General features: G+C 42.6%; 1 protein-coding gene and 1 long non-coding RNA gene across 5 annotated transcripts in view; both read left to right on the forward strand.

The window, feature by feature from the left end:
- SNTB1 (syntrophin beta 1) overlaps positions 1–23908 on the forward strand; it is a 237128-nt gene that overhangs the window by 103583 nt on the left and 109637 nt on the right. The window lies entirely within an intron of this gene.
- On the forward strand, positions 6799–8262 carry LOC123585531. Of its 2 annotated transcripts, none has more exons than XR_006706267.1 (3): positions 6799–7330; positions 7774–7996; positions 8087–8262. It is a non-coding gene; the product is annotated as an uncharacterized LOC123585531 (long non-coding RNA). The 2 variants fall into 2 exon arrangements; XR_006706268.1 differs by lacking the exon at positions 6799–7330 and adding an exon at positions 7342–7402.

The following is a 23908-nucleotide window of genomic DNA, read 5'->3' on the forward strand; positions in this document are numbered from 1 at the left end:
GTGATGCACAGCTACTTGTAGTTTGCATTAAAAACTCTAATGTTCAATTTCTCAAATAGAAAAAGCCATAGAACAGCAGGCAGGATTGCTACTCTTCCTGTGGAAAAGGTCACCCAGCAGGCACTGACTCCACAAGAATATGTCACTGCTAGTGGTGGTCAATGATTACAACATTTTTTAAAAAATTTCACTTCATAAATAACTCGTTCATAAGCTCTTCGCTGCCCTCGTCCAGAGCTACATCCCCAGTCCTCCAGACTATTTGGACATATTCTCTACCGGGTGCTTTGTTTCCAGCTTGCTCCTTCGCTATCCTCCACCATCTACCCTACACCCAGCTAGCCAAGAGAATATGAAACACCCAAAATTTATCCATTTGCTCAAGATGGCTCCCTGTCACCTTCGCTGATACCAAAACTACTCAGTATTACATAAAAACCTTATGAGGTTCTGGATCTTCCCTAAGTGTCCAGCTCTTCCCATCTCATCCTTTATGCCCCAGCCACCCTTAAATAATTTACTTCCCTGACCACTTCCTAGTCACCTTCTAACACTCAGCACAGGTGAGACACTGGTCCCACTATACCCTGTGTGTAGATCTGTCCATGATGGCAGCTTTCATAATGACTTGAGATTTTTTTCTTATGTGCTTACCCAGTTCATAAAGTTATTAAGACCCCTTGAGGTCTGGAACATCCCGTGTTGTCATTTTAATATCCCATCTTTCGAGAACATTGCTTGATACAAAGCAAGCATTAAAAAATATGTGCTATGTATGTTAAATGGCATATTCATCTGTCCATTTTTGGTATTCTTTACCTTCTCAAACTTTAAAAAAAAAAAAGCAAACATCTTCCACTAAATAGGCTTGGGAATAAGAGAACAAATAAAAACATGGTTCTATCTTGACAGGCACAGCAAACTTAAATAAACCATAACAACCCATTAACAAAGCCTGTTACTGGGTTGAAAGCAGATGGACCCTTATGGATGGTGTATGAAGCTTTTGTCATGACTATGTGCTCCAGTAATAGACTCCACTGTAGATATTCATGGTTAAATTATGAAGCAATGCATACAGCTTTTTGAAAAACAGTGTGCATTTCTATTTACAGTATACAAGTGAAAAATCCACAGAAGATGCCATTGTAATTTCAAATAGAAGTGCTCCACTCAGCACACAGTGATTCAGAGGGGTATGATCCAATAAGTCCTATAGTAGATGCAGATATATTCTCACAAAGTGCCCTCAGTGATGTTACCACAATCCAGCGTCCAAGTTGCAGCCACAGACGATCAGAAACCTGATTAGTGGCATAGTGACACTGGATCCATCTCCAAGGAGAGGGCTAATATTAACCAAAACAAATGCAATTGTCAAGCAGAAGTAAACCCTGAAGTAGGACAGTATGTATGTCCTCCCATTACATACAGGTGGTCTGTATTAGAAGACAAGTATAGAAATAAACAGAATATCAGAACACCAAGTAACAAAAACAATATGGACTTTCAAGGCAGCCTAAGCAATGCATTCTATGTGAGGAATTCAGTTGTCACCAAGGTTATCAATACAAGAGATGCTAGCAGACCTTAAGGTGTACATTTTAGACAAGGAAGCTGGCAGCCACCCCTTCCGGGATTAGGAGAGCTTTGTCAGAATAGCCATTATGTTAGTTACTGCTTTACTGAGAGCCCCCATCTCCTTTGGGCTGTGCATAAATACTCGGGGCTCCCCTAAGTGGATGCCCCACTCCTCTTCTGTTCACCCAGTCTTATTCCTGATGGGGACCAGAGCAGTGGACTTTGTTTTTGCTTGTTAAATTCAATCAAATTCTAGTCCTGGCTCTCCAAAGTGGCTCCCATATCCCTTTGTTGTGAGTTTTAGGTGATCCCAAGTACTTTAGTTACACATTTGGAAACACAAGTTCTTTTGGTGACCACCAGACAAGAGTAACCATTTTACTAGTTGAGCCTGATTTCCTACTTTTTCCAGTGTTTGGGGGCACACGATAGCCCCCCTCACCCAAAGCTTATGTAGAGTTCTCAACCATACTCTTCAAACTTGGAATCCTATTGAAAAGGCTCCTCCATTAGGTCAACCAGAGTGAAGATTCATGAGGTTCTACTACCCATCCTGTCTCTATAGTAAATCCTGGCTTGTGAAAAGAGCTTCTCCTCTTAAGAGGCTCATAATATGTGTATTTTCTTGGTTCTGTTTTCTCCACTTTGGTTGGACACACGATGGTGGCCTCATAACAGAAAGTATTGCTAGCACACCACAATTGACAATGCATTTTGGAAACAAAGGGGAAAATGTGAAATAAAGTTACAGTGGCACTATAGTAAGTGGACACATTTTCAAATTAGGCCCAAAAAAGGCCCAAATTAACCACCTGCTAATATCAGTGAGTAAAACTCTGGAGTTGAGGTTAGAAAATAGGAGTTTGGATCTCAGCTCTGTCACTTAGGCCCTTTCATTTTAGATAAATTGCCTAATCTCTCTGATTCCAAGCTTCCTTATCTATAAAATGTGCTTGCTGACACTGACCACGTATAACTGTTGTAAGGATTTGATACCCCTGTAAGCATCCCCTAATTCCTGGTACCATAACTGTGCCATAAATGCAGCTTTCAATCAAAATATCCTTAGTCCTGGGCTCCAAGGGAGGGAGGAGTTTTCTTCCCAGCAGAAAGAAATTTCCAGGTCATCTCCTCAAACTGTTGGGGAGAGATTATTTTGTAAGACATTCTTGGGGCGCCTGGGTGGCGCAGTCGGTTAAGCGTCCGACTTCAGCCAGGTCACGATCTCGCGGTCCGTGAGTTCGAGCCCCACGTCAGGCTCTGGGCTGATGGCTCAGAGCCTGGAGCCTGTTTCAGATTCTGTGTCTCCCTCTCTCTCTGACCCTCCCCTGTTCATGCTCTGTCTCTCTCTGTCTCAAAAATAAATAAACGTTAAAAAAAATTTTTTTTAAAAAAACTTAAGGAGGGGCGCCTGGGTGGCGCAGTCGGTTAAGCGTCCGACTTCAGCCAGGTCACGATCTCGCGGTCCGTGAGTTCGAGCCCCGCGTCGGGCTCTGGGCTGATGGCTCAGAGCCTGGAGCCTGTTTCCGATTCTGTGTCTCCCTCTCTCTCTGCCCCTCCCCCGTTCATGCTCTGTCTCTCTCTGTCCCCCCAAAAATAAATAAACGTTGAAAAAAAAAGACATTCTTTCACAGAGGTTTTTAGCCTTCTGGGATTTCTGGCTCTCTGTAGGAAACTCATTCCAGTTTCCCAAGTCATGGGCCCACAGAACCTTAACTATCATGTATATATCAAACTCCCAAGTTCAGCAAACCCCCCCCACTACTGACCTACCTGCCACAACCCCAATACTCACCACTGTTATTTTCAATGCCTTCCCATCCTTTTTTTTTTTTTTTTAATATGGGAGTTTCCTTTTCTTTTTTGCAAGCTCAGTAGTACATTAAAGCCCAAAAAGCAAACTTTTCTTATTATATCTTATATAATATATCAAGGTGTTCATAGCAGAAGTGTTTTTGAATTTGTATAGACCACCGTGGATCTAGAAACCTCCTCACGTGGCTAAGTTAAACTTTTACCATCATGTATAAAACCAAAGTCAAACAAACAAATAAACCAACAAAAAAACATGAGTATTATCTTTTGGATGATGTACCAGTTTCATTTGAAAGTGTGGACTTCCCTCTACCACCAAGAGCACCATTTGGTCATGTTTATTCATCTGTCTGTATCTATCTGTTACCTTTGTCTATCTATCTGTCTGTCTATCTATTACCTCTATCTACTATAGCCTCTATCACATTATCTATCTATCTATCTATCTATCTATCCATCTATCCATCCATCCATCCATCCATCCATCCATCCATCCATCCATCCTTGCTTTTTACCTAGATAACCCCTACTGAAATATTGTTACTCTGGAAGGGTATGGATAAAAAGAGAGATGACCTTGGTGTTTTTCAACAGTGCTCACATTCTGCTTTTGAGAAATACAGGAAGTGAAATAGATAGTAATGTTTCAACAGTTTGTTTAAAGGTGGTTGGGAAGGGAAAGTTCAGGGAGGCTGGACTGAATTAGTCAGAGATCTGAAATAGGAAATAAAGTCCTAAACAGTTATGTTATTTTTTTTAACGTTTATTTATTTTTGAGACAGAGAGAGACAGAGCATGAATGGGGGAGGGGCAGAGAGAGAGGGAGACACAGAATCGGAAGCAGGCTCCAGGCTCTGAGCCATCAGCCCAGAGCCCGACACGGGGCTCGAACTCACGGACCACGAGATCGTGACCTGAGCTGAAGTCGGCCGCTTAACCGACTGAGCCACCCAGGCACCCCAAGTTATGTTATTTTTTAAGTGTACATAGTTAGGCAAAGCAAGAAGGCTTGCCTTTAGCATCCACAACAGACCTAAGAAAACAGGTAAGACACTCCTTTTTAAAAGTTATTTTAATGAAAGCTTAAATGTTACCAAAATAATAAAAGCAGATAGTTTTCAAAGATTTATTATTAAAAAGCAATGGGTGTTTATCATTCATTTTGAAGCCTATTTGTAAACCATGAGAGAGACTCATGTCTGAGATCTGGGAAATTTTCTCACATTATGTATTGGTAATGTCCTTCTCCATTTTCTTTGTTCTCTGTCTCTCTGGATCCCCTGTTGGAAAGATAATCTCATAGATTGGTTTTCTAAGTCTGTTTTTTTTTTTTCTCTATTACTTCAGTCACACATCTTAAAGTTTATTTCTGTGACCCTTCTCATGAATATATTGTGTTTAAATTTTAGCTATTATATTTTAGCTCTTTATTCTCTGAATGTTCCTTTTTAGTGGAATTTTGTTCTTGTTTTATGGATGCTATATTTTGTCTTAATTCTTGGGAGACTATTAATTAGGTTTGTTTACTTTTCTTTGTGCTCTTTGTTTTTTCTGTTATTTATTTATTTTTTTTTTCCGCTTGTTTGTTCGGATCTTCATCTAACTTGCTGGAGTTTTCCTCAGATGTTTGGTGATCCTTTGGTATCTGCTCATTTTTTACACTGAGAGACAAAGAAACCTATTGGAACCTTTGTGTGGGGAGGGGGTTTATCAGTTGGTGAGAAATCATGTACGGTTATTATTTGGTGAGTCAGCCTTACTGAGAGATCCCTTCCAGTTCTGCATATGTTGATGTTTGGAAGTTTCCTCTGGGTCCATTAAGTTACTTAGGACAATTTGCCAGTCCTTGGGTGTGGGTGGTGGTGGGAACACCCAGTTGTCAGCTTTCTGAGAGCCCCACTGCTCAGCTTGCACACCTCACATAGGACCCTGTTTCCAGCCCTGCATCACCCCTGCCTCTGTCTCTGATGCTCCCAGCCCCTGCAGGGTATGCAGAGCCAAGGAGCTCACGCTTTTTTGGGATTCTCTCTGTAGCGCATCGGGTTGTAGCATTCTTGGCTCATTCTTTATGTGCAATCGATTACTGAGTTTCATTGCTGTCTGTCCTTCAGACACATATTGAGCTCTTGCCTCTCATTTTCTGGTGGGCTTATACATATTTTACTGTTTTTCTTACTGGGATATTTTAAGGGAGAGGAGATGAACATGAATGGCCAAGCCACTGTTTTCCCCCCAAAAAACCTTGCATAATTTGCATCTTTGTATACAGCAGAGTGCACAAAAGGTTCATTTTAATGAGCTTAAGTAACATTTTCATAGCCTTGTTATTTTTAAGAAAATCTGTTTCCTCCATAGATAAACTTGAGTGTTCATCCTAATTATCATATATTTTTAATCTGTTGGAGATGAATTAGTAAGGTTTCCCTGGCAATGGTAAGCTAGTGAAAAAAAGGGAATTTAACTATTTTTGGATAGCCTTGAGGAAAGGAGTTGAGGAGAGTGTTCACCAAGCATGGTTCCATGATTCATCAATACACAATAAGATGAGTTCATTTTAGTTCATTCCTGTACCTCTAAGCACCATTCCAGGAAAAATCTCAGTTTCCCCTCTTCAAAGAGCATTTCAAAAGGTTGAACTTGACCATCTGGGTGCTGAGAGACTTTTGCTAATGTTGACTCTCAATATTTAGGTCTTGATCCTTGGCTCTCAATACATTAATTGAAGTCCATTTGGTTTGCAAAAAGCTGCCCCAGGATTTTCCAGCTGAGATAATGAGCCTCTGAAAATAACCCCGTACTAGAATGCAGGCATCCTCTATTCAAGTGGGCATCACCTGCTGTGGGGATGGGAGAAGGGGGAGAGAGGAGGATTCATAGAGCAGCCCTGCCCTTCTTCCTCAACACATGCATGGACTTTTACTCTCCTCAGTGGAGGATGGTTTCATGGCACGGAGAGCTGCAGATACGTTTAGACAACACCTACTTGGACATCCAGGTCCCGTGTCTGTTGACAGGTACTTTCTTTGTTCCAAAACAAAACTAGAACAGGAATTTTCACATTGGTGGTCCATTCGACCTGGTTGAGATGTCTTTCTTTTTCTTATATTTCAATGTTTTAGCAAATAGTTCTGACCATCCAGGGTTTTTGCTAGGTCCTGATCTGCAGCGGTTGCAGGGTTCTTGTCTTGACACAGCTTCTGGTCAGGTAGGGAATGTGTACAAGTAACTGGGAATTCCAAAACAGAACTCTAAAAGGTGATGCAGGTGAGGGGCACCTGGATGGCTCAGTCGGTTGGGAATCCGACTTCAGCTCAGGTCATGATCTCACCGCTCATGGGTTTGAACCCTGCGTTGGGCTCTGTGTCTCCCTCTCTGTCTGCTCCTCCCCTGCTCACACTCTCTCTCTCTCTCTCTCTCAAGGATAAATAAACATTAAAAAAAAAAATTTTTTTTAAAGATGATGCAGGTGGAAAGGATGCTCCAGTAGCTCCTTTGCAGGAATACTACCCAATCCAAAGTTCTGATTTTTGGAAGGGGGTGGATGGTGACAACGGGGAATGATTGTCAGAAGAAGTGATGTCTGTGCTGAGACGCGAATAATAAACTAGAAGTTAGCCAGGTCAAAGTTTGGGGAAGGGAGGCAAATCGGGTATTCTTGGCAAAAGAGACAGTATGAGTCTAGGCACCGAGGCAAGAAAAAACATAGTTCTGTTAAAGAATTGGAAGAAGTTCAGTCTCTTTGGAGTACTCTCTAAGAAGAATGTGTCAAGAGTCTACAGAGGTGGTCACATTCAGAGCTAAGCCCCTTTATGTTTGGGACTTTATTCTAGGCGGGGTCTATAGCAGGGGATTGACATCACAAAGACCCCTCTGGCTTCATAGTCAAGCATGGACTGGCTGGGGGAGCAGTCAGAGGGTTACTGCAGAAATTGAGGTGAGAAATCATCTTGGCCTCTGCTAGAGTAGGACAGAAGCCCTAAAGAGAAGTTGGATGAATTGGAGAGACGTAAGGGCCGGAATCTGCAGGAGTTCCTGAGAAAGTGGGCTTGAAGGCCTGAGCTAAAAGAAGGAGTCCAGAACTAGTTTTGCTCTGTCATCCTTGGACGTGGAGCCACCGTCAGTCATACATCTGGCCCCTATCGCTAGGTGGTTACACTGGCCCTCGGTGAATGGAACCGAGGAAAGTCATGCTTCACTGAAGGGTGGGAGTAAGCAGAAGCATAGGACAGGTTTAGGCCTTTGATGACACGGGCTTGATTGACAGTCAGAGTGACTGTCTTTTGACAGTCTGATGTCCTTTACCTGGACTTGCAGGCCTGGTGAGAAACAGCAGCACGTCTTGTATTTCTTTTGCATTTGCCCTAATTCTTGGAACAGCATGGAGAAATCGCTCACTGCGTCTAGAATGGCAATTGCACAGATGCTGGTCGTGTCACTCTTGAAGCCTTAACTGAAGAATGTTTAATATGAAGGAACCATTTACAGAAGAGCAGGCTGTGTTAGAAGAACCAGCAATGGATGGAGAAGCACCCAGGTCTTAGCAACTGGGAAGCTGCTTCCACCCCAGGGACCTAGGAGAAGAGAAAGTTTCTGTGAGCTGGTGAGGACGGGAGCCCTGGGAGACAGACCGAGGCCCAGGGAGGGTTGGGAATAGGTCAGCATCCCTAATCTTCCTCTGTCCCGCCCTAAGGTCTCCTGTTCTTGCTTCTGAGTGGTTGCTGACAACTGGAAGGCAGAGTCTAGGGAGCCTGAGTGATGTGCTTAGTACATCGAGTTTTACTCTTGGAGCACAGAGCAAGGCAGAGAAGGGCAGAGAATGAATCTGGAGAAAGCAGAGACAGAAAAAATAAAATCGCAAAAAGTGTACTTACGTTCTGTCTTTTCGAAAATAGGTCTGATGTATATACAAGTGACAACTATACGAAAAACACGGCTACCTCGAACACCTCGTTAGTGACTGAACCTATATTTATACGGCCCTGCTTAATAAAAGGTGCTGTAGGGGCACCTGGGTGGCTCAGTCGGTTAAGTGTCTGACTCTTGGTTTCGGTTCAGGTCACGATCTTGCAGTTCTGGGGTTCAAGCCCCACGTCAGACTGTGCACTGACGACACAGAGCCTGCTTGGGATTCTCCTCTCTCTCTCCCTCTCTCTCTCTCTCTCTCTGCCCCTCCCCTGCTCTCTCTCTCTCAAAAAATAAATAAATTCAAAAAAAATAAATAAATAAATGGTGCCATGCCTCTTCTAGAATTTTGATCAAGATTTCTTTTAGCCTCGGTGATGCTCAGAGGAAAAGACCGTTTATTTGTCTCAAGCTGGAGGTGCGGAAGGGAAGTGCAGCAGGGAGTGGCCAGGGTGGCTGAGCTGAGAAACGGCTTTCACGATGGACTGTTGTCCTCTCCTCAGAGAGCAGGGGCCAGGGGGTGTGTCCTCTTCCAGTACGACAAAGCTGGGGAGCCAGGTAGGAGTGCTGCCGTCACCCTGCCCCAACCTGATTCTAACAGTGACACAGCCAGAGACAGACGAAGATGTGAAGAGAGGAAGGGGTATGTTTGAGCAGTAACCATTCATCAGTGGAATCAAAACTGCGAAATCTTTTTAATGTTGTCTCATCTAAAATGCCAACTCACTTACCTTTAATAGACACACTTGCAGTTGTAACGTGGTGCTTTTTTTCCCTCTAGGAGAAAGCTCTCTCCTCCACTTCTGTTAGGAAACACACAGTAAAGGCCAAGTACTGCAATTTGTTTTCGTTTCCTGTGCTATTAAATATTCAGGCAATCAGGAAATGTTTCCTCATGTTACCTGGAAACAAAACACTAGATCCAAAAGTTCCAATTCTTGGAGCTAGTTTCTCAAGCTCTCTGGCAATATTTTTTATTAGAGGTGTTATGCAATCTTGAAAAGATGATTGATTTTCAGGCCAGTCCAATCTGGGTTTCATTATTAGCTTTTCTACTCATGATCTGGGTGACTTCAGTCAATTTACTTATCTTCATTGAATTTTTTAAATATATAAAGTTAGGGTGATAGTATTTTTATGTATGCATATAGAATTTTAAGAATTAAATAAGTTGAGGGTGCCTGGGTGGCTCAGTTGGTTAAGCATCTGACTTCGGCTAAGGTCAGGTCATGATCTCACTGTTTGTGACTTCGAGCCCCACATCGGGCTCTGTGCTGACACCTTGGATCCCGGAGCTTGCTTCAGATTCTGTGTCTCCCTGTCTCTCTGCTCCTCCCCTGCTCGTGCTCTGTCTCTCAAAAATAAAGAAACATTAAAAAAATTTTTTTTTAAAATTAAATAAGTTGATATGTGCCTAATGCCTTACACCTAAGTAGGCACTTAGCAAAGACAATCTCCCATTTACCTCTTTTTTTCTGTTCTAGAAATATCTATCTCTCATAAGATCAGCAAAGGATTCTTTCAGTGGCATGACGATACATTAAGAATTTTTTAATAGTTTTATTAAATGCTGGGAAAGCCCTGGGTAAAATATTGAGTTGAGAAGGTGTAACACAGCTGTTTGGACAGATGAAAACCACATTGGGACTTTTATATGTTTCTGTCTGATGCTGGAGCTACAGTAGCTGACAGTTTGAAGAACTGGGTCAACGTGCAAATAGTATCTTTAGATTAATTTCTCCAGGAAAGACGGAGAAGGGCTTGAATCACTAAGGGGGTGGAATCCTACCACAGCCACATACAGTTTTATAGAAATGTTCCAGTAAGTCTTGATGGCAGGATTCTCTAGCCTGCTGTCAGATATGTAGGCAAGGAGAGTGACAGATAAAACAGTGTGCATGAGCCAGAGAAGGAATTTGAACCGACATATTTCTGCTGATGCCATAGTCATCCCAGGATCCTATTGACTTCAATTTGTATTAGGTTTCCAGGCTTCACAAATCCATTATCATCATGTTTGTGTACATGTTGTTCATGGGTGGCCCACGATATGGAATGTGTGTTGTAGTCAATTTTTTTTCTAGTTCTACAGATTTTTCTACTGTGTTCCTTCCATCTTTTCTTGGGCAATCCTTCATAAAATGAGAAGTGTACCATTTGGAGGCAGATGCTTACAGCTTTTGGTGTCATGGAGGAGAGACGAACTAACTAGTAATATCAGCATTGAGCTAAGCAAAGTAACCAAACCTCTGTTACAAACTAGTGTTCAGAGCAGCTGAGAACTAATGAGATGTAGTCTTGGAAGTCTGCGTGTTGGGGCTCCTGGGCGGCTCAGTCAGTTAAGGGTCCGACTTCAGCTCAGGTCGTGATCTCTCAGTTTGTGAGTTTGAGCCCCACGTCAGGCTCGGTGCTGACACCTCAGAGCCTAGAGCCTGCCTCAGATTCTGTATCTCCCTCTCTCTATCCCTCCCCCACTCATGCTCGCTCTCTCTCTCTCTCTCTCAAAAATAAATAAACATTTAAAAAAATAAAAAAAGAAGTCTGTGTGTTGTAGTGGAAAGAAATTGTGGCTTTGAAAATAGACAGACCTAGGTTTAAACCCCAGCTCTGTGATCTTGGGCACCTAAGTTTACCCCTCTAAGCCCCAGTTAATCCATCTGTAAATAATAAAATAATGAACGCATCATGAGAGCCACCTTTCAGAATTTTTACACAAATTAAATGTCTCTCAAGATGACGTGTGTATACCTTCGTGGATAAGGTTGGTTTTATCAAGGAATATATAAAGCCACTGAATGAAAAGGTATACCTTAGGGGAACATCAATTTTGCTCTGCATTTGGGGAGAATAGAATTTATTGTAGAGTTCGTTCACATGAATTTTAAAGCTAAAACATGAAATTTAAAACAAATTTATGCTTGCAGTTATTTCAGCTCAAACTTAGATTCCCTAAAAGTACAAGTTGACTCATTTCAACAGTTAAGAGTTCTCAGAAAGTTGTTAGAGGAACTTATGCATATAGCGATATTTGGTAAATGTTATCAGTCAAGTCACAGTGAAAGAAACAGAAGTCAGTCTAGGTAACTTAAGCAGAAAGGTATTTAAGGAATTAGTTGTCTACCAAAAATGGGAAGACCTTTTTGATTGAGTCTCCATTAATGACCCTCGGGAGTCTTTAAAACTGATTTAATCAGTAAAAAGTAGAGAACCAGGAGGTTGCCATTGGAATTACCAAAATTGTGCAGGACCTGAGGGGTGATCCAGGAATGAGGGAACTGGCACCTTGCAACTGCCTCTTGACACCCAGGAGGCTGGGTGAATGGACGCTGGCTGTCCCAGCCAGCTGCCATCGCTTCTTGCCTTTGACCCTGACAGCCTTGCTTACCAGCAGTGGCGGTCAAAACTGCCACCTTCCTAAGCAAGGGAAGACATCAAGTGTATGTCTGGCAGAACCTAGCATATTTCCAAAACCCTACCTGTAAGGGACTCTGGGAAGATGGAATTTTTTTTTTTTTTTTTTTAGCATTCTACGTTGTAAAGAGGGTGCAGTGAGCTTGAGTTAGCCAACTCACAGTATCCATCACACAATGTTGGCTAGATGATAGGAGCTCAAGAAATGCTAATTCTCTTCCCTGTGCCTGTAAAGACTCAAAATAAGAGGTTACAGGAAACTCTGGGCCTTGATAAGGTTGGGGGAATTGTGATTAAACTAGTCCCTCCCCTACAGCATCAGTTTTGATGAGTTTTGGAAATAGGTTGTAGTGGCAGACAGTAGGCTCACCAAATAGTCCATTTGTCCCCCCGAATCTCTAAGGCTTATAGTTGTGTCGGGCCTTGTGACTAATTCTGGCTAATGAAATATGAGAAGAAGTGATGTGTGTGCTTCTGAGCTGAGGCAGTGATTGGCAAGTGTGTTCTTGGAGGTGCACCTTTAAAATGGTGGAGTTTCCTTAAGACTGGCTTCCTGAGTGACCTGGTGGAGCAGATCCCCACCCCACCCACCTCAGGCCCTTTGGGGAACATAACATGTTATTTTCACAAACTTTAGTTATGCTCGGTAACTGAGATTTCAGGATAATTTAACGGCACAGCATAAACCAATCTTATTGTGACCAATATGATCATCATGGAAATGTCCTAACAGTGCATTCAAGCTGAGTAATATTTCCTGGGAGATAACAGTCATTCTCAAAGAGCTAGGCATCTTGAGTAAATGCAGTTTTTCCCTCTCTTTCCCAGTTTTTATAGATTTTTAAAAAAATTTTTAATGTTTATTTATTTTTGAGACAGAGAAAGACAGAGCATGAACAGGAGACGGTCAGAGAGAGAGGGAGACATGGAATCCGAAGCAGGCTCCAGGCTCTGAGCTGTCAGCACAGAGCCTGATGTGGGGCTCAAACTTGAGAGCTGTGACATCATGACCTGAGCCGAAGTCGGACGCTTAACCAACTGAGCCACCCAGGCACCCCCCACTTTATATAGTTTTTAGTAGAGTCTAAAAGCAATCATATGGCTTCTTTTTTAGTTGGCATTATCCAAGTGAACAAGCATGACGTAAAGGTACCCGATAAAGGACCTTTTCACATTCAGAACATGTGAAAAGCATCCTTTGTTATTGTAGTTATAGGGTTGCTTTGGAAACTATTTTAATATTTGTGATTAATGCTCTTTCCTGTGGGTCTAGAGGACACCTTTGTCCAAAAGGAAATCTCGCCTCTGTTTGCTTCGGCAAAAGTAGATATAACTACAGTGTAACCTGATTCTGCCCCAGCTAAAAGGCTAGAATTTGTGTGTTTGTTTGTGGCCTTTCTAAATTATAATTACTTACGTTTAAAGACAGACCACCAATTTTTGGTAAATGAAGAACAAACGCGTGAAAATACTTTACTCTTACATGTACTATTTACATTTACTATTCTCTCATACTTTCATCTGTATTAGCTCCCACTGCAATAATTCTCAACCTTCTTTTTTAAAATCTTGTCATCGCAGCATTGGAATAAAAGTAAAGTGATACAATGTATGTTCAAGTATTTCATAAGCTATGAAGCTAAAGAATGGAAGAGAAAAACATAGCTCACTAAAGAAGTCCACACCTCATCACCACTTCGCTGGGGCCCAGAAGAAACCCAGACTCAGCTTGAGTCCCCCATGTGTCCCCCTTTGTAGCTCTTACCGTGTGGTGTTTTTACCTTTATCTGTGTCTTTATCTGACTGACATCTGACTGTCTCACTAACTCCATGAGTGCAGTGGCCTGGTTTGCCTTAGTTTGTCATGTTATCTCCAGCGCCCAGCCCAGGTAGTGACTGGCTCAGGGCGGGCACTGAATAAATGTTCACTGGACAGAGGTGTGTGCAAATGAATGGACCGATGAGGGGATGAGGGAACACAAGGAAGACCCAGGAGATAGGGCAGAGCTTCTCAGCTTTTCCTCTCAGCATTCCTACAGCCTGCATGTTACCACTGACGGGGCCAAACAGATGTTTAGAATTTCTTCAGCTATGACCTTTATGGTACCTTGGAAGTTCCCCAAGATACTCCTGGTCCCCAGATGGAAAATTCTTCTTTATAGTGATTGCCTCAGTCAGTATATTAGGTTGCGAAACCGTGAGGCACCATTTCAGAGAGGAAAACTACCCTACACGGTATAGCATTCGTGTTTCTCGAGGAACCAGAACTGTGACCTCTGAACTTATTTGTAAGAGTTGGATGGCTTTAATATTTTTTTTTTCAACGTTTATTTATTTTTGGGACAGAGAGAGACAGAGCATGAACGGGGGAGGGGCAGAGAGAGAGGGAGACACAGAATCGGAAACAGGCTCCAGGCTCTGAGCCATCAGCCCCAGAGCCCGACGCGGGGCTCGAACTCACGGACTGCGAGATTGTGACCTGGCTGAAGTCGGACGCTTAACCGACTGCACCACCCAGGCGCCCCATGGCTTTAATATTTTGATGAGCTCCAAGGAGCTTCCCTGCTTCTATGTGACCAGTGTTCTGATGGCACTCGCAGCCCTTCAGCTTAGAATTGCTTATGAACTCAAGCCCAGAGGGGCTGGTGGGGAGAAGGGAGAGCCTTGGGGTTGGCCTTGGGAAGGTCAGCATCCATCCCCTGTGTTGGTCCCAGGCCCTGGAGCTCACCAGTCATCACGGGGCTGGAGGGCCCCAGCCGCAGGCACTTCTGGGAATCTGACAGTTCGTTCTGCACCAGGTTATCCAGAGTCCCTGCGCTGACCTGCCTAGCCCAAGCAGAGAAGCTGGGTTGCAGCCACAGGAAATCAAAAACCCAGGCAGCGAAAGCATTTCAGTCCGGGTCCAACCAGGAAAACAGACTACGCTGGGCACTTTGTTTTATTTTGTTTTATTGGAGGGGTGGGGAGACATTTTAAACAGAAATGAAAGCAGCAAATCGGTTATGATGGTGAAAGAAGAGCTGAGAAGCCAGCCTGGGTTTACCCTCCCTCCTCCCCTCCGGTCTCCCCCGGTGCGTCCTGTGTGCACAAGCCACACGACACAGAAGCCTCAAGTAACCATCCCCTCGTAATACTGAGCAAAGTCTCGGAAAGCGCAAGGAGTGGATTTGAGGACAGACAGTCCTAGGACAGGCCCAGGAAGGCACCTGATACATCTCTATCCTTCTGGTGCCTGACACACAGTAAATGCCCAGTAAATGTTACATTGAACAGAACGAATGATCACGTGGCTCTGACACTCAACTCTGGCTGTCACACGAAGCAAATCATTTTACCTCTTTGAGTGTGTTCTTGAACATAAAGTAGAGATGATGTGGGTTCCCCATTTTCGTCCTAACTAGAGGATTCTGATCTTCAGTGTCTTGCTGGGCCTCACCTTCACGAGCTTCTGTTCTCATAGTAAGAGACTCTCTGATCAGTAGCTTAAGTCACCCTGACCCCAGGACTGACTCTGGAAGTCACTCTTTTGAATGAGCCCTTCATATCAAATGGCTTTAATATGATTTATTTTTTTTGACGGAGTGCAAGAAACCAATACATTCCTGATTCATGGCCCTGGTCCCAAATATGCTGCTCTAGGATATCATGTAAGAATATTTAATGATTTATGTCATTATTTGTTCCTTTATTTTTTTTTAATAGATAATACATTCACATGGTTGACCATGCACAAAAGGACGCACAAAGAAAAATAAGTCCCCCTTTTTTAACTCCCCTGTCCAAACCACCTGGTTCTCCTCTCCAGAAGCAACCACTGTTATCAGCTTTCCATGTTAAAATGTCAGTTTAAGGGGTGCCTGGGTGGCTCAGTCAGTTAAGTGTCTACTTCGGCTCAGATCACGATCCCATGGTCTGTGAGTTTGAGCCCTGCTTTGGGCTCTGTGCTGACAGCTCAGAGCCTGGAGCCTGCTTTGGATTCTGTGTCTTCCTCTCTCTCTCTCTCGGCCCCTCCCCTGCTCTTACTCTGTCTCTCTCTCTGTCTCTCTCTCAAAAATAAACGTTACATTTTCTTTAATTAAAAAAAAAAATGCCAGCTTAAGACAGTTATTTCCCTGTAGTTTCTAGAAGGCGAATGTATTAGTTTCGTATGGCTGCAATAACAAATTACTATAAACTGACAGAAATCTGTTCTCTCACAGTTTGGGAGAGATTCATCCTGCTCTCCCCAAAGGATCTAGGTAAGAATCCTTCCTAGCTTCTTACAGTTTCTAGGAGTTCCCAGCAAGCCTTGGATGTGCTTGGCTTACAGCTAGTTGTAGCATCCCAACCTTTCTCCCTGTCTTCACTGGCCTCCTATCTGTGTGTGTGTCTGTATCTCTGTATCCTCTTCTTGTAAGAATACCAGTCATTGGTCACCTAATCCAGGCGTGACCACCCTACTCCAGAATGACTTCATTTTAACTAATTACATCTGTAAGGATCCAATTTCAAGTTAGGGGCCACCTTGAGGTCCTCAGTAGACATGAATTTTGGGGGGACATTATTCAACCCACTACAACAGGTAATGATGCTTCTCAAATTTCCCCAAAGGTAACACTTATATGGTGGCAGGGGTGAGGGCGGGGGCAGTCACTGATTAAAAATACAGATTCTTGGGGCGCCTGGGTGGCGCAGTCGGTTAAGCGTCCGACTTCAGCCAGGTCACGATCTCGCGCTCCGTGAGTTCGAGCCCCGCGTCAGGCTCTGGGCTGATGGCTCAGAGCCTGGAGCCTGTTTCCGATTCTGTGTCTCCCTCTCTCTCTGCCCCTCCCCCGTTCATGCTCTGTCTCTCTCTGTCCCAAAAATAAATAAACGTTGAAAAAAAAAAAATAATTAAAAAAAAAAAAATACAGATTCTTGGGGCACCTGGGTGGCTCAGTTGGTTAAGCATCCGACTTCGGCTCCGGTCATGATCTCACAGTTCGTGAGTTCGAGCCCCACGTCGGGCTCTGTGCTGACAGCTCAGAGCCTGGAGCCTGCTTCAGATTCTCTGTCTCTCTCTGCCCCTCCCCCACTCACACTCTGTCTCTCTCCCTCTCTCAAAAATAAATAAACATTTAAAAATTTTTTTTTTAAAAATACAGATTCTTAGCTCCATCTCAGACTTACAGAACTAGAATCTCTACAGAAGGAGCTTAGAAATCTAGTTTTGACAAATCTCATTAGGTCTAGTCGTTGGGTAAGTATAGAAAATCCTCTTTTGAAATAATCAAACAAAAGCCAAAATCCCAAAGTTTATAAAACTTGATCCAGTAGACTTGAGGTCAAATACTGGTTCAGTCAGTATTTATTAGTTAATAACCTTGAGCATTTTATCTAATCCTTTTGGGCCTCAGTCTTCCTATCTGTAGAATGGCAGTGATAATAATGACAGCTGTGTTGTAGAGTTGCTAGAAGTGGAAAGAACATATGTACATGAATTCCAGATGTTGTAGAGCTTCTAGGAGGAAGATCTGAGGCTTGAGCCTAGAACTTCCAAGTCCATGGTCATTGTGCACTTACTGTTGAAGCCTGTCTTCCTTTTGACTTCACAGGGGAATTGTACATAGGAGTCCTTTAAAGAGCTAGTTTTCCTCAAAGAATATTAAATTTGATTATATTAACAATCCCATAGTATATGCATATGTACCAGAAAGTACTTAGTGAACAGAGCAGTGTGTTGTTTGACAGCTTGGTGACATCTTCCACCTAGAACCATCCATTTACCTTGCTACCTGCTATCCCCTAACAGATCTATTTCTCAAGCTCCCACTCATCCTCAGTCATCACACAGATACCATCTACTCTGGGCAGTCTTTTCTTTCTCCCTCATTCCAGATAGAATCATGCTATTATTATTTGAGAAACCTCAACCATCTTTTTTTCTTTTTTCTTTTTTTTCTTTTTTTTTTTTTTTTGGCACTTGGTATACTAAGACCACAGCAGTAAAGTGACAGAACTGGGCTTTGAGCCCAGCTCCTTCTGACTCCAAAGCTCATGTGGCACAGAACTATCACTATACTGTCTCTCTCCCTCTGCAAACCCCTCCCAGAGTCACCCTAGCCATTCTGCGTGGAGCGAGGGAAGGGAAGCCTGTTTCTCCCATTAAACCGTGACTCCTGGTCATCCATCCCAAAGCCAAGCCCTATTTCATTCATTTGCGTGTCTCGAGGTCTAAAACAGTGTTTCTCAAAGTGCGACCCCAGACCACAAGCATCAGCATCACCTGGAAATTTGTTAGAAATGAAAATTCTCAGAGGTCTGTGGGTGGGATCCGGTGATCTGTAGTTTAACAAGCCCAGCAGGTGACTCTGGTGCACACTCAAGTCTGAGAACCACTGCAGGATGGCATCCCCTCGTACATGCTTTCCAAAACACAGATTCTCAGACCTCTGTGTCCTCTTAACAGCCATCACTTAAGCAGCTTCATAGCGTGCATGGCATCACGTTATCATTGCTTGCTTCTACCTCTGAATTGATTTCTTCATGCAGGGGTTTGATGTAGTGCGTACTTAATCAGCCAGTACCTCATTCAGTACCTGACACATAATAGGAGCTCAGGACATGTCTGCTGATAGAACGTGTAAATTCTCTAGTACAGGGAAGCTGGGCCTATACTTTTGGGAATGTGATACATTTTTAGGATCTGGAAGGAACCTTAGAGAATATCTTATATTAGAGTAAACTGAAGCTGAATTGAGAAGGTTCCCTGGTTACTGCAGTGACTTAGTGGAATAATGAAACGTGAATGAGGTCTTAATGTCTTTTAGCTCCTTGCTACTCAAAGTGCGCCACACAGGCCCCAGCCACAACGCATCACCTGAGTGTTTATGAGAAATACTGAATCTCGGGCCCCACTCCAGGCCTGTTGAGCCAGAATCTGCATTTTAATATGATTCACCTCATTACAGTTTGAGAGGCATTTTCATTTTGACTAGATCACTGGGCTTTCACCAAACTAATCTCTCATCCTTTAGTTGAATGTCCTTTTTTTTTTTTTTTGTTTTGTTTTCTAGAGATGAAATTCAATTTCCTAGTGAATCCACGTGTGTGAGGAATTTATTAAGGAGGGGATGGTGGTGGTGAAATTAATTAAATTCACTCAGTGCCTTGGAAATAAAGCTTTAACAAATGATCAGAAAAAGTTCCCTCAGTGCAGATGGGACGACTGATTTCTCGTTTAGAATAGCACACACCCTGGCTCAGATCCAGGCAAAATGTCAGCTGCTCCAGCTCATGAAAGGTCAACATATTGCTTTGAACAACTTTCATGAAATGCTCATCTCAAAATTGGAGGCACCGTGGAGATGGTTGTATGAAATCCAACTCATCAACGTCGTCAACCTTGTACCCTTACCCCAGCCTGCTTTGTTCCTTCACGTTCCAAGGTGGAGCCACTTAGGGCTTTATTTTCTTTTAGCTGAAGTAGAGCCAGCTTTCTATTCTGGTTATGGGAGCAGAGTAATAGCATGAAATAGAGAAGTCAACATCTCATCAGCATAAAGTATTTCCCTCTAGAGTTTCAACTTCTGCCCCTAAGTCTAAGCCTAAGGGCTGCTTAAAATTAGTAAAATCATGTGACTCAAGTTTCTTATTTCCTCCAGCTGTCCTTTATGCATAATTAGTGATGGTGTTGGCAGGCACCGTTAAAAAAGAGGGAGTGTTAAAAGCATGGATAATATACAAGCCCTATAATCGGTTCCTTCCAAAGTTGTTTGCTATATCTGTAAACTGATGCCAGAAGTCAGAGCCCCTTTTGGGGTGGTTCATCTTTGTAAACACTGTCGCTACCTAATAAATGCCTTTGAACGGACATGAAGTGAATACAATCTAATCTGTCACTTAATACATCAATGATGGCAAATGCCATAATGCCTTCATTATAAAAGACTATCATGCTGGAAAAAAAAGACTGTATCTTAAAGACTTCTATTAATAGGCTTGGACTGCCACTCCAAGCAAGATGGAGTAACAGGAACTAGATTGGCCCTTCTACCTGAAACAACCAGAAGACAGGTGAAATATGTGCTCAAGACCTTGGACATGAGGCAGCGATTCCTGAGAGGTGGGAGACAAGACAATCCCTGAGACTGCCCTAGCTTTCTGCCTTGAGAGAGTTTTCAGGCCATGGCTCCAGGGACAGAGAACCCCAGTGGGACCCGAAAGACCCTCTCAGTTGGGAAGACAGGGAGGGGAGTCTGGGAAGACCAACACATCTAGCACCCCAAGGCAGGTAGGAGAGAGGAGAGAGCTGCACAGAGAGAAATCTGGAGCTTCGAAGTGGGTCTCCTCAAGGCCAGCTGAGTACCGATCAGCATGGGTGTGAGGAAACTGCAAAAGACCAAGGGAAAAACTACCCGCAAAGATTAGAGGTAACATTGCTCAGCACTCACATAAGACCAGGAGGCACACCTGTCCTGAAGTTGGACTGGAAAATGTCATGATTCACAAGAGTACACAGAGGACAGAGTGCACAGAGGGCCTCCCCTCAATTGAGGGACAGAATTCATCCTAGATGGAACACCATCCCAGTTGTACCAAACAAACTGTCAAAACAACACCTAAAGGGCACCTGGGTGGCTCAGTCGGTTAAGTGTCCCACTCTTGATTTCAGCTCAGGTCATGATCTTGTCTGCAGGATCGAGCCCCATGATAGGCTATGTGCTGACAGTGCAAAGCCTGCTTTGGGATTCTCTCTGTCCCTGCCCCACTCGCACACGCACACGCACACACGCTGTCTCTCTCTCTCTCAAAATAAATAAATAAAACTTAAAAAATAACAACAACAACAACAACAACAACACAACATCTAAAAATACCAAATGGTTTCCAAGAAACTTAACTGTGTCTTGGAAAAAACAAAGAAACAAAAAAACACTGAAGAATATTTTTAGGAATATAAACATATGCAGCACTCAACAAGGTAAGATTCACAGTGTCTGACATCTACTATAACATTGCAGGCATGCAAAGATGTAGGAAAATATTCCCGATGAAGAGGAAAGCCAGTCAATTGAAGCTGACCCAGAACTAACCCAGATATTAGGGTTAGCCAACAAGGACATTAAAACAGTTCATGTAACTGTATTCCATATATTCAAAAAATTAAAGACATGGAAGATACAAAAAGATCCATATTGGGTAGCTCAGTTGGTTAAGCGACCGCCTCTTGCTTTTGGCTCAGGTGGTGAGCTCATGGTTTGTGAGTCTGAGCCCCTGTCAGCGAGGAGCCTGCTTGGGATTCTCTCTCTTTCCCTCACTCTCTGCCCCTCCCAACTTGCGCTGTCTCTGTCTCTCTCAAAGTAAATAAATAAACTTAAAAAAAAAAGATCCAAGTCCAGTTCTTGGAGGTGAAAACTACATTGTATGAAATGAAAAACACATTGGATGGTATTAATTAACAGAAATACCTAGTAATAGAAACTATCCACAGTGAAACACAGATAGAAATGATAATTTTTTTTAAAGACAATGAACAATCAGTGAGCTATGGCATAAATTTAAGCAGCTTAATATACCTATAGTTGGGTCCTCAGAGGGGGCAAAGGAGGAAAGACATTTGAAGAAATAGTGGCTGAAAACTGTCCTAATTTGATAAAAACTATAAACTCACAGATAACATAGAAGCTCAATAAACTCTATATACAAGAAACATGCAGAAAGTGACAGTAGGTCATATTATTATCAAATTGCTCAGTACCAGTGGTAAAAAGAAAAGCTTAAAAACTGCCAAGGAAAAAAGACGCATTACATAGAGAAGAACAAAAAAAGGCAGCTGCTATAGATAAATGTTTATGTCCCTGTCCCCCCAAATTCATATGTTGAAATCTAATCGCCCATGTGATGATGTTAGGAGGTGGAGCTTCTGGGAGGCGTTCAGGTCATGAAGGTGGAGCCCTCATGATGGGATTTCTGTTCTTTTAGAGAGATCCTAGAAAGTTCTTGCCCCTTCCACCAGTGAGGACAAAGAGAAGATGACCCTTTACAAATCAGAAGGTGCCACCTCATCAGACACTGAATCTACTGGAGCCTTGATCTTGGACCTTCCAGGATGCAGAACTGTGAGGAATAAATTTGTGTTTATAAGTCACCCAGTCCATGGTATTCTAGGATAGCAGCGTGAGCAGATGAAGACAGCATCTTATGTCTCATTAGAAGTAATACAAATGAGAAGATAGTCCAGTGAGATCTTTCCGTGTACTGAAAAAAAAGAAAAACCTGTCAAAACTATTATCTAGTGAAAATACCTTTCGAAATTAAGGTGAAATGAAGACTTCTTCCAACATACAAAGGCTGAAAGAACTGTCACCTGAAAGAACTGTTTCTGTACAACAACAAGAAATGCTCAAGAAGGTCCTTCATTCAGAAAGAAAATGATATGAAATAGAAATATGGGTATACAGGAAAGAATGGCTCTGTCCTATTAAGATGAGAACCTTCCCATCCTTGATGTCTAGATACAATGCCATACTAATCAAAATTTCAGCAGGTTTTTCTATACAAATTGAAGAATGGATTTAAAAATTCATATGGAAATGCGAATAGAATATGCATAGAGAAATAGCCAAACAGTTTTGAAGAAAACAAAGTTGGACGATTAACACCACCTCATTCAAGACTTTTTATAAAGTCTTTAGAACCTGCATCTGCTGCTGAAGGGGAATGAAAAATGGTACAACCACTTTGATAACACAGTTTGGCAATTCTTTAAAATGTTAAACACACACCTACCATATGAATTAGCAATTTTACTCCAAGCTGTTTACCCAAGAGAAATGAAAGCATGTGTCCACTAAAAACAAAACAAAACGAAACCAAAACAAAACAAAACACAGATGTTCATAGCACCATTATTTGTAATAACCTAAAACTAGAAAGGACCTACGTGTCTGTCAAAAGGTGCATGGATAAGCAAACAGTGGTGTATCCATACAGTGGTTACCACTTGGTCATAAAAGGGAGTGAACTATTGACACAGCTACGACATGTATGAATCTCAAAGTAATTACACTGTGTAGAAGATAGAAAGGAATATGTACTAAATGATTCCATTTGCTAAAATTCTAGATAATGCAAACTAAGCTATAGAAAGAGAAATGGAGGGAAGCAGTGTCATCATGGTGGATATACATCTGTCCAAACTTACTGCACACTTAAAGTACAGTTGATTGTATGTCAATTGTATCTCAGCAACACTGTTAAAAAATAAATGCAGTTATAGTTTTCCAGAAAAGCTGGACTATATTCTATTCTTGAACACCTCAGTATTTGTGAGTCTCTGCCCCTGGTCATGGATGGTCCCCACAGACTGGAATGCCCTCTCTTCATTCCCCAGCTGTCAAATCCTCTTATTCTGTAAGCCCCATCTAACATGCCTTTCTCTTCCTGAAGGATTTCCTGATCCTTACACTCCAGCATGCCTTCCTTGGATACTCCATGCTTCCTTAATGGCACACCTGTTCTGCCATGTATTAGAATTATTTTGGTACCATCCCCCTCATTAAACTATAAATGGGTTGGACTACATCCAGCTTATCTTTGTATCCCATTGCCCACCCACCCCCCATGCCTAGCCGACTCCTGTACTCATGCAAGGGTATTTTTAATTCAATATTTGGAGGACACATTTTCCCAAAGATACAAGTTTAATTCATAAATCAAATGGTCACAATAGAATGCTCTTCTTACTCTGCTATAGTTTGACCTTCCTTTAATATCTAAAGTGTCCTTCCCCTTGCATTTCTCCTGCAGCCACCTCTGTCACTGCAGAGATGTCCCAGTCTTGCCTCCAGTCTCTCTCCCCTCCAATCCCATCTCCCCGGCACCATCTCACTAAAATACAGCTTGATCGCATCACTTGCTTTAATGAAATTCTGTCTGTGGGTCCCCTTTGGACTCTCCCGTTTGTAATCCCACTTCCTCGTCCACCTCTCCCCTAAACTTTGTCCAGGCCATTGAAGAACTACACACAGTTTCCATAATGTGCAATACAGTTTTCCCCTTCTGTCCTCTGTTCAGCTGTCCCTCTCCCTGAGATACTCCCCTTGGCTACTACTACTCCTTTTTGATTTAGCCAACTGATTCTCTTCCTTCAAAAGTGAGCTTCAGGATCATCACTGTTCCAAGGATTGCATTTGTGATAATTCAGCCCACTCCTGTTTGTAGTTGAGGAAACTGAAAC

Source organism: Leopardus geoffroyi, chromosome C3 (genome assembly GCF_018350155.1).
Source record: "Leopardus geoffroyi isolate Oge1 chromosome C3, O.geoffroyi_Oge1_pat1.0, whole genome shotgun sequence".
Taxonomy (NCBI): domain Eukaryota; kingdom Metazoa; phylum Chordata; class Mammalia; order Carnivora; family Felidae; genus Leopardus; species Leopardus geoffroyi.